The sequence below is a fragment of the Pelecanus crispus genome, chromosome 3 (genome assembly GCF_030463565.1).
Source record: "Pelecanus crispus isolate bPelCri1 chromosome 3, bPelCri1.pri, whole genome shotgun sequence".
Taxonomy (NCBI): domain Eukaryota; kingdom Metazoa; phylum Chordata; class Aves; order Pelecaniformes; family Pelecanidae; genus Pelecanus; species Pelecanus crispus.
The window spans coordinates 47414990-47425427 of NC_134645.1; the positions used below are offsets into that span (position 1 = coordinate 47414990).

Below are 10438 nucleotides of genomic sequence, written 5' to 3' on the forward strand. Positions count from 1 at the left end.
CATTTGATGGACGATTCTTCTCAGTGGACAAACTCCACCTCGCATCTCTCAGATCTAGGTCATTCTCAGCCTTGCCAGACCTGCATATCGTTTGCACACTCTGATGCCTACCAATGCAATCGCCTGCCCTTCTAAAAATCCATTTATTAGCACTCAATCTTTTACTCTGCTCCATGCAGTGTGCTCAAGCCCAGAGCCAGATGCAGTTCAGTATTTATTGTTCACCTGTTTTTCTTTAAAGTCTTCCCATGTTCCCAGGGGCTGCTCACTAATTCTACAGAAGGAAGCATCCCTTGCACTAGACAGGGTGTCCAGGCTGGTAAATTTCCCATTCTCCCCTGCCAGGTTTGGCACCAGGGGAACGCTGCTCCCTCCCTTCCAACTCTGCCTGTCAGTTATACTCTGGTTCCTCAACACACACATGCTGGCCCAGACTTGTTCCACTTCGCAGCTCCTGCTCCAGCAACGCTCCCTGCACAGATACCGCTTTCTCATCCCCCACACCACCTACCTCTCCATCACCCAGACAAGGCTACACCCTGCGTGGACCCGGTTCGGCCTGCCGCTTCCGTGCCCGCTCTGCTCCCCGCCACAGGTCTCCCCCCGGGGGGCGGGTGAAGAGCTCCCTAACGCCCTGATGGCCGAGGCGGTGGCACTACCACCCTCCCCCACGGGAACAGACCCTTCCCCGGGGCCGAGGCTGTGACCCTACCACCCTCCCGCACCCGGCCCCCACCTGCCGCCCGCCCCGCCCGGCTGACTCGCCCTGCCCACGGTGCGACCCGCCCGGACCCGCTGTCGGGGGACTCGACACCTCCTCCCGGCCCCAGGCCACACACGGAGACAGGGAGAGCCCCCCACTCGCGGGGCGCCGGCCCGAAGCCCGCCCGGGAAGACCGGCGAGGCCCGGGGGCACGGGGGGCCCCGCCCGGGCCCGGGCCCGGGCTCGGTCCCCAGCCGGTCGCCTTCCCCGCTCCCCGCCCCCGGGGCCCCAGCCCGGCTCTGACCCGGTCGGGCGCGGCTCCGCCCGGGGTCCCAGTGACTTTGCGGCCGGTTCTGCCCCGGTTCGGCCCCGCCTCGGGCCCGCCCCAAACTTTGCCCCCGCTCGGCCCGGCCCCACGCTCTCGCCTCAGGCCGCCATTTTGCCGCGGGGCACGCCGGGTAATCCGGCGGAATCCCCACGCCGCAGCGCAGCTGCGTCATCGGGCAGCACAGGACGGGGCGGGGCCAGGGGCGGTGGCGGCGGGCGGCGCGTGCCCCCCGTCACCGCGGCAACGCCAGGGGCGGGGCGGGGGAGCGGGGCGACGGGGCGAGACCAACGGGGCCGCGCGGGGTGGGGGGCAGCACAGGCGAACCCAAGTGCCAGCGAGGGGGGGGGGACGGGGACGGGTACGGTGCCCTCCCCTCCGGAGGGGGCGAGGCGGGCCCCTCTGCCTTCTCTAGCGGCGCTGCCCGCGGCCTCGGCCTGTCGCCGGGCCGGGCGCGCTTACCCCCTCCGGGCTGCTGGGGTCTGGGGCCATGGTAGCAAGCGGCGGGTGGCAGCTTCGGGCAGGTCCGCGTTTGCCTGGGAGAGCTTTGCCAGGCTCTTTGGGCTCCTTCCCCGACAGGCCCCGTGGAGAGGCCTCACCCCCCCCCCCCCCTCCCCGCTCCGTGCTCCCCAGTAAGAGGAGGTTCCCGGGAGGCCTTTGCACGGCTCTGCCCGTGGGGACGCTTGGGGACACGGTTGTGCCACGCGGTTATGTGTGGACGTTCATATTCAATAAATCTCCCTGATGAGAGAAGCCGGCTCGAAAAGTACCACCGAGGGCATGGCACGGAGATAGTCCAACAAACCGGGACCCATGTGCCCTCAGGTAGGAAATTGGCAGGGTTGAGATGCCTCCGTATGTTTTTAGGGACACGGCGGGGGGGGGGGCTGACAGGCTGTCCGCTGCCTTTTGCTGCATGGCTCTGGCAGAGGCCTCTCGCCTGGCTGGGGAAGGACGCAGAACCTGCCCCGGCATTTGCTTCTGGAGGCTCCAACACAGCAGCTGGGCTGCAGCCCTTGGTCATCTCCCAGGCTACTTCTGAGGTTACACAGTTGTCCCGTATCAGAGCAGACCTTGAAAAGAGGCAGCTCAACCTCTGAGCTGATGAAGATGACAGGAAAAACAATAGCATAGGCTGGTTCCCACAATTAGAGCCTGTGGGTGCCCTCAGGACCCCAAAGTGGGCTCACAGTAGCTGCAGGTGATCTGCCCTCTTCAGATCTTTGCCAGCCAGGATAATTCACCGGGAGGCAGCGTCCAGGATCAGCTCCTTCCCCTTGTTATGTTCCTCAGTCCCCGAGAAACACCCCGACACTCTGAGGCGTATCACAGCCTGTCACTAGGAAAGTATAACCCCATCCGTGGGGCCAGGTGGAGAAGGAGGGAGGGGAGGAGAGCAGTGAGTGGAAAAATCCACCTAAACCCCCCAAGGACAACTGCCTGCTTCTTAAAGGACAGGGGCTGAGGACAGTGTGTAGCAGTCGAGGGTGGACAAGAGCTAGTCAAACCTGGACACGACATAGGTAATGCGCTTTGGTCTTTATTTGCAAAATCACCCACTCTATTGTTCTAGCCTTGGGACTTCCAGAAATCAACACATTTTAATTTTGAACCAAATGACTCCATTTATTCCGCTCTGAGCTCACACAGGTACTTTGTCCATTGCCTCTCATGCCTGGTGCATAGCCTTACTCACCCTCCAGCCTCCCCTTCCCTATTATGGTTTCTTTTACAAACATCTGCTGAGTTGATATTCATGTGGTAAATAATGGAGCTTAGTCCAGAGGAAATTCACATGGTCAAGAAAAGTCCTGATAACATTTGGAAGATGTTCCCCAATGTACTACATTTACGAAGCCTTCAGATTTGCATTCAGGTAGTACCAGGTTCGCAGCGCTGCACACTCTACCCAAATGGTCCCTTCTCTTACACAATAAAAGACAGGTGCTCAGCAGGACCTCGATTCCATGACCTTGGGAATATTGTGCAAAAACGTCTGCTGTGCACCCAGCAAGTGCCGTCTGCACCATGCCACGCGTCAGCCAGGGATATTTCAAGAAAGCCTTCAGTACTTGTGCCCCCATAAATTCTCCAAATCCTCCCTGTGCCGGAGTCAGATAACAAGCAGAAGGACAATGGCTCCAAGAATCCAGGCTGCCCATCTGCTCTGCACTTCCAGATTCTTGCTTCCACAGCGCCAGCTGATGAAATTTTCATAGCTGATGAGGTTTCTCATTTCCACCGGGCCTTGCTGCCTTGGAGCCTTCACAGTTGTGGTCTGTTCAGGTTTCCGTGGGTGCACACCGATGGCAGCAATGATTAGAGTCCTTTGCTTTCTTTTGGTGACCTTTCAGAGTAGCATCTCCAAGCTTTTTGCAAGTCTAGGTGAAATAAGCCCTGCAAGGAGAGAGCTTGATTTTCAGATGGTCTCAGCATTTATTGCTTCCATGGTCAGACAGCCAAAGGGAGACAGGAACAGAATTTGGCATGCCTGAACACCAGTCACCTGCTCTGAGCACCAAAAAACACTCTTTCCTGAGATCCCGAAGGCCTTGGTTCCCAGTCCCTGTCCCTCTCTTTCCACACACATCCACCCTGCCTTTTCCCGTATCTGATATGCATGTGAGCTGGACTCACCACTGCCCTGAGCCCAGAGAAGTGACATGATGCGGAAGCGTGACGTTAGGTTACATTATATTCATTTATATAACACCATTAATACCAAAGTGCTGCTCCCTGCTAGAGCCAGTTGCTCGCTAAAGCCTCTGAAGTTCAATTAACAAGCGCCAGGTAATCTAACACTTGACTCCCAATAATCCTTTTATTTTAAGGGGCCTCTGGCGGATGTAAAGCCCTCAGCAAACAGTCCTGGAAGTACATTTGAGATTCTCTCAAATACCAGCTGAATTTATGACCCTTAGTGAAGAGCAAGGAGGAATCTCTTCAAAATACTTTCCAGCTGGCAGCACTTTATATAGACCCCTGTAACTGTATAAAAGGAACCCCTGGAGGGGCAGGTGCCACCCTGTGGAGGGACAAATCCCTCTGAAGTGCCTACGGTCTTGGCTGCTGAAGAAGTCGATGCTGGAAGTAATGTCTCCCCACCAGAAGAAGGCAGCGCAGGCTTGGTCCCAAGTTCCCCACCAACCCGGGTCAAGCTGAGAAGATGGCGGGTGCCGGACCACCCTTTGGTGGCTGGTTCGGAGGCTATCACCTGCCTGAGAGTTGCATGAAGCCCCAGCTCCTCCTGCTTGGATGCTGCAGTCCTGAAGGGACTCAGGAAACGCTCACCTCCTCCGCTACTTCTCTGACTCCAGCTGTCTGAAGAGGCTGCACAGAGGATTCCCTGCTAGACCTCAGGTGGGAAACCCTCAGAGGCAGAAGAGGTTTCATGCATGGGTTGAGCCCACCAACACCAAAAAAACCCAAGACTTTTGAGCAGAGCTTGCACTCTGGGATAAGCCAACACAAGAGGAACCCAGCACCCAAAACCAACAGCATCTCGGGAACAGTAAGAACAGCGAAGCACAGCCAGCCTGGGACAGCCAAACAAGTCTGTGGATGCAGAATTGGATGGCCAAACACATCCTGCCAGTATGCCTGGAGCATGCACCTACTAGAAAAATACAACCCACCAGTAAAACACTTGCTAACAACACCCATGTGTATAATGCAGTCTATCCCACTACCTAAGAGTGAGGGTTGGGACTCTATTTTAACATGAAGACACAACCCTCAAAAAACTCCTGGAGTGTTTTCACAGGCAAACACTCTGCTGTCAGGATCCCCAGCAACAGTGGCTGAAGAACAGAACTGCCCTGACCCATCCCAACCCAAAGTGCTGTTTGTATTATGGGACTGCCTAAAGGCACCCATCATGGCTGGGATGTAATTGTGCTGGGCACCGCACAGAAAGACAAGCAGACACAATATCCTGCCCCTGAGGCTTGAATCTCTGAATTTCTTGAATCTCTCTCAAAGCATCTCTGCCAATGCAGGATGGAGGATGAAGGCAGAACTGGAGAATGACAACAGAAAACCACCGTCGCAGTACCCTGGCGCTTGGCATGGCTTGGTGGTTTCATGCCATCATGGAGTTTGAGCAGAGAGGGATGCACAGATCGCACTGGTATTTCAAACCTACGTAGGGGCACTTTCCCCCTACCTCTATGCCTGATTAATGCATTGCACATCAACACTTCCCCATTACAATTGCTGCCTATGCATGTTTCTTATGTTTATAAATGCATATGTGTAAAAATAAAATAAATAAAATAGATATCAGTGACCCCTACTGGCCATTTCTAACTAGCCATAAAACAGTGCAGCAACAGCTGGCTCTTGCCTCTTGCCTGGTCCCTAGCGCAGTCTCTCATCGCGGGGCAGGGACCGCAGAGCCTGGCAGCGGTGGATTGGACTCTGCTCTCGCCTTGCTCCAGTTCCATCAATCCGGGGGGCAAGCAGCAGAAATTGGGGTCTTCTGGCCTCAAAGTAGTTGGTTGTGGCATCTCCCTTATCCCTCTGCTCACAGCTAGCTCCATGCCACATTCACCCGGTGATCCAGTCCCGGCCCTTGCACTGAGCTCTAACTCTTACCCAGGGACCAGGCACCGGGCTGTGACCTTATACAGGGTATTCTGCCAGAAAAAGCCTGTTCCCAGCTGGGACTCACACCACGGTTACCACTGCTCCCTGGGTGAGCTCCTCACGGGAGGAGCTGCCCCAGCACTGCACAGTTTCTCCTCCCGCAGCCTCGCCCGAGCCCTGCCAACGCTCCCTGTAAAGCCTTTGCCCCAATGGGTGCTAAATCCAGCATGGGTGCTGCCATGCAGCAGAGACTGAAGGGCAGTCATCCTCCCACACCAGCGATTTAGCCTGGTGAAGAAGCAGAGGGAAACGGCACATGCGCCCAAGGGGCAAGACGGCTGCTCCCAATGCAAGGCAAAACCCCACGGGAAGCAAAGGCTGGAGTCACAGTGTCAGCCTCAGACAGAGACTTGAGGGGCTCTGCCTCCCTTCCCCTTTGTCAAAACTTGTTTAGCTTGTCATGCTAATAAAGTGTTTGAAATGAACCAAGTTAAAAGTATGTGGAGAGGAAGGCGGGGGATGTCTCTCTCACCAGAGCTTGTGGGGAGGTGGCGGAGGGGTTAGGCGTGACGCTGGCTCTCCCCGGCATGCACGGGCAGACGGGGCTTCGTGGGGCAGAGCGCTCGCCCGCGCGCGAGGGAAGATCACTGCACACCGGGTGTCGGGGATGGCACTTCACCAGGCTGCACAAATGGGGAGGAAGGACCTGATCCCCCAAGCTCTCCGAGGGCAGAGCAGGGACTTGCAGGCTCTTTCAGGCAGAAGCACGTGGCTCTGTGTCGTCTCCCGAGGAGCCCTTCTGCGTGCCTAGCGCGTGTCTCCAGCTCACAGAGACCTTTTTTTGTGAAATCTCCAGCGCTGCTCTCCCCGTGCAGCTCTCGTTGTTTATAGGGACGGGTCCAGGCAGGCCGGGGAGGAATTACCTTTCCCTAGGACACGCTTGGTCCTTGGCTGAGCACACTGCTTTCCTGCTTCACGGGAGTTGCTGAAGGCCAAGGAGCCAGTCAGTCTGCAATTAGCCTCCCCCCACAACACTCGTCCATACCCCCTGGGGCTGGTAATTATGGACTCCCCTCCTCTGCACCCAGGGTTCAAGCCTTTCTAAGCACAGGCCCTACTTTCGTAAAATGACCTTGAAATTCACTGCAACAGGCTCTCCTGCCAGGTTTCGCTGCAAAGGCCAAGGTATGCCAATCTCTGTAAATAACCAGGAGCAAGCTCAGAGGCAACCACTGAGGAAGCTCAAAACATTTGCTTCAAGACTCCCGTTAAATGCTTGCACGCTCCCAGTGAGATTAAGAGGTTTCTTGCTAGAGCTGCCAGCTGGAAAGGGAGAGGACATGGCTGGAGGTGGGCTTCGAGGCACCCACGGGTGTGCGCCAGCAAAGGGAAAGCCTGGCAGACATCTCCTTCCCACTCCAGTCCTTCCAGATCTCCTCTGGGCACTGGGAGGCAGGCGGGGGGAACGGGTACACCCCCTGAAGTCTGTGCCCTTGGGAGAGCCCTGACATTAGCTGTCACAAACATGCAGAGGGAATCCAGAAATCACAGGGCAAAACAAGATCCTGTACCTTCTCAATGAACTTATGGGGGTTTTTTGAAGGGGGATGACTCAGTCTTTTGAGCTGTGGGGGCTCAAGATAAGACGTCTTTTCTCTAGCCACCCTCTATATATATACCTCTGTCTCTTTCCCTCTCTCTTCAAGTCTAGCTCCTCTTGCCTCCAGGATGTCATCTTTTTTTTTTTTTCCCCTGGTGGCTCTGTCCTGTCTTGGATAAAAGTACTGTGGGTGGACTCAGGGAATCTGTATCTCAAAATAATGTGTGACTTAAGCTTACTTTTCCACAGCAGGTTTGGGGGCTGCCGGGGACTGAGCTTATGTCCATTACAATGACACGAGTACCCCCCTATGCTGGGAGGATCTGTTTTAGCGGGGCAGCCCAGCAGACACTCAGATATTAGCTAGTCCCACAGAGCAGCTGCCTGGAAGCGAGTGCATGGTTCAGACCCCCATCAGGAAGCAGCAGCCCTGATGATGAGGGACTCCCTGCAGCTGGCTTGGAGCAGAGGAGAGGCAAGCTGGTGGTCAGAGGCTTGGATGGAGGCTGACACTTGGCTCTGAACACCTGGGAATCACCTCTCCAGGACATCTCACAGGCACCACTGGAGCATCCATGTAGTCCATCCCCCCTTGGCCTTGGTGATGGGAAATGTACGCTGGGCCACCCCTCTGTCCAGTGGGCATGTGTGGATGGTGCCTCCTCATGCCCAGCATCCTTCCTCTCCCAGGGCCAGGTCCGCAGAGCTCAGGGGAAGGTACAAGCAAATTTACTGAAGAACCTGCCCTTGTGGAAAGCTTACCCCATGGCCTGGAGCTCATCTTCAGTGCCCTGGAGCAGGAGGTTTTATAGCTCTCCAGAGTTCATTTCTATTTATTCTCACTATCTATATAAGTGTCTAGTAATTTTTTAAATTAATGCCTTTTCTTGTTACCCAGTGGCAACGAGTTCCCCAGATCATCAATGTTTAGGATAAAGGCAATCCTTCCTGTTGTTCATTTTGACTGCACTTATTTCTGATTTTGCCGGGTGTCCTGGCAGGCCACAAAGGATGCAAATAAAAGAGGCTCGTGCTGATCCTAGGCAGTGTTCCCAGGGACTCCAGGGTCACAGGGAATGTGACACTGGGCTTGGGCAGCATTCCTGGAGGCTTTTAGAAAGCACAAAATACATCCCGGGGTAGCCCAAGGTGGCTACCCTTAATGCAGTACTGAAATGGAGGAGGGTGAATACCAGGGCAGCTCCTGTACACTGAGGCACCACTCGCAGAGCCACCAGACTAAGGGAATTAGGTACTTCCCTCCCCTGTGCCGTTTCTGGTGGCCTCAGCCACCAGACCTAGGAAGGTGTGAGGGCTTTTGGAGGCTGAACTGCACTTTTGCTACCAGAGAGTGATACTTAGGGCAGGGTGACACAGGTTGGATTCACCAAGACCGCAACTTGGCCTTTTCTCCATCATTCCCCAGATCTGCTGCCAGTCCCACTGTTGTATGTATTGCTGTCTGTCGACCCGGCCACGCTCCGCAGGGCAGCAGATCATCGAGATGGTGCAAATTGGGAGGGAAGAGCCAGGAGGTTTTCCACCTTCGACCTTCACCCTCTCCCCGCTTCTTTTTCGCCCGCCCCCTCCACTTCCCCACTGCAGGCACAAACACCTACTGCCCATGGAAGCTATTTCTAAGCAATCCCGGGCATCTGGGGAATGAGGCTCTGAACAAATATCGGAGCGTGTGCGTGCAGTGAGCGTGCACACACACACACACACACACACACACGCACAGCCACGGTGCTGCCGCAGAGTCAAATATAGACCTTGGGGAAGGGGGAACAATGGCCAGGGTTGGGTTACATGGCTGCAGGGCCAGCGAGCTGCTGATGTTTGTTGTGGGCTGGGGTGGAATGGGAAAAGCAAGGGGGGTGGGATGGGGGAGAACATTTGTTTTAACCCGGAGACCCCGGGCTGGTGTCGTGCGTAAGGCGGAGAGGGTGACCCGGAACGAGAGCTGCGGGAGAGGATGATCATTTGAGTTGGCAGTTTGGAGGTGTTTGCGGTCTTTCTCCAGCTGGTTTGTGCCGCTCCTCTGCCTCCCTCGAGGGATTAGAGTGGGCAGGAAGGGGTGAGTTTCTCTGGGCTTCTGCACAGGGAAGAGTTTCTTTCTCTCCTTGCTCCGGGGAAGGCTCCTCGGTAGAGGAGAAGAGGCAACATCACCTGTTCCCTCAGCCCAGCATCCGCTCCTCACCTCTGATGTCTGGCTGCCTCCAAGGTGCAGGTTCCAGACGCTGGAAGAAAGGGAAGCAGCTCCAGCTGGTTTTGACAGGTAATTCCTCCCTCCGGCTGGGAGCGGTGATGGTGCTTTGGAAGGATGGCAGGGGAGGGAGCCTGCGGCTGGCACACATCAGAGGGGGAGACGGTGGCAACAGGTCATTCCTGTTCCCACTCCAGGTCCCTGCTTTGTGGGATTTCCTTCACCGGAGGGAAAAGCGGTGGAGGGACTCTTATGGCTAGGAAAAAATCCTTCCTAATTCTGACCTAGCAGCTGTTCCATCCGAGACGCCTCTAGGGATGGCATGGCAGGGATCCGAGCCCAGTAGAGCAGGGTCTAAGCCAAGTGCAGGAATCCCCTCCTCAACGCCCATTTCTTGGGTCCGCAAATAGAGCTGCTCTGCTTGAATCTGCTTGACTGCCAGAGCAAGACTGGGACTTGGGAGTGTGCCCAGGGACGGGACAGGAACCCTTCAGTGCCGAGGAAGGAGCGCACCCAAGGTCCACTGTGCTTGAGGTTCCTTTCTGGTCCCTTCCCCCTCCTCTATACGCACCTTTTTTACTCCCAGCCATCCCTGCCTGCTTCTGTCTGTGATACTTGCATGCAAAACCAAATATCAAACTCCATTTCTTCAAATATGCCCATTTGCCCCTTCTCTGAAATCCCACCCTCGTTTCTGTTCTCCATTCCTCTGCCTTGGAGTTCAGATCTCCAGCAACCAACCTCAGCCTGGACGGCCCTTGCTCCATGCCATGGCTCTCACCTCTGAGAGAAGTGGCACAGGGAGAGCCACGTGTCCTGCTCCACTGACTGCAGCCTGACCCCATCTCCCTCTCCCGTAGCGCTCGTGTTGTGGGCACAGACACTTAGGCTATCAATGTGCGCTGGGACCCCTCCGCAAGCACCCTCCTACCTGCCCGTTCAAATGCACAGAGTGTCCAGAGGGTTTTCTTAGGCACATTCAACCAAGTGAAGTTTAAGAGCACCCAGGCATGGTTG

General features: G+C 55.9%; 1 protein-coding gene across 2 annotated transcripts in view; it reads right to left on the minus strand.

Moving 5' to 3' along the window:
* TJAP1 (tight junction associated protein 1) overlaps positions 1-549 on the minus strand; it is a 40795-nt gene extending 40246 nt beyond the window's left edge. For both annotated transcript variants that reach the window (XM_075706856.1, XM_075706857.1), the window contains exon 1: positions 512-549. The gene's annotated coding sequence lies outside the window, so the exon portion shown is untranslated. The remainder of the gene's footprint in view (positions 1-511) is intronic.
* Between the last annotated feature and the right edge of the window lie 9889 nt (positions 550-10438).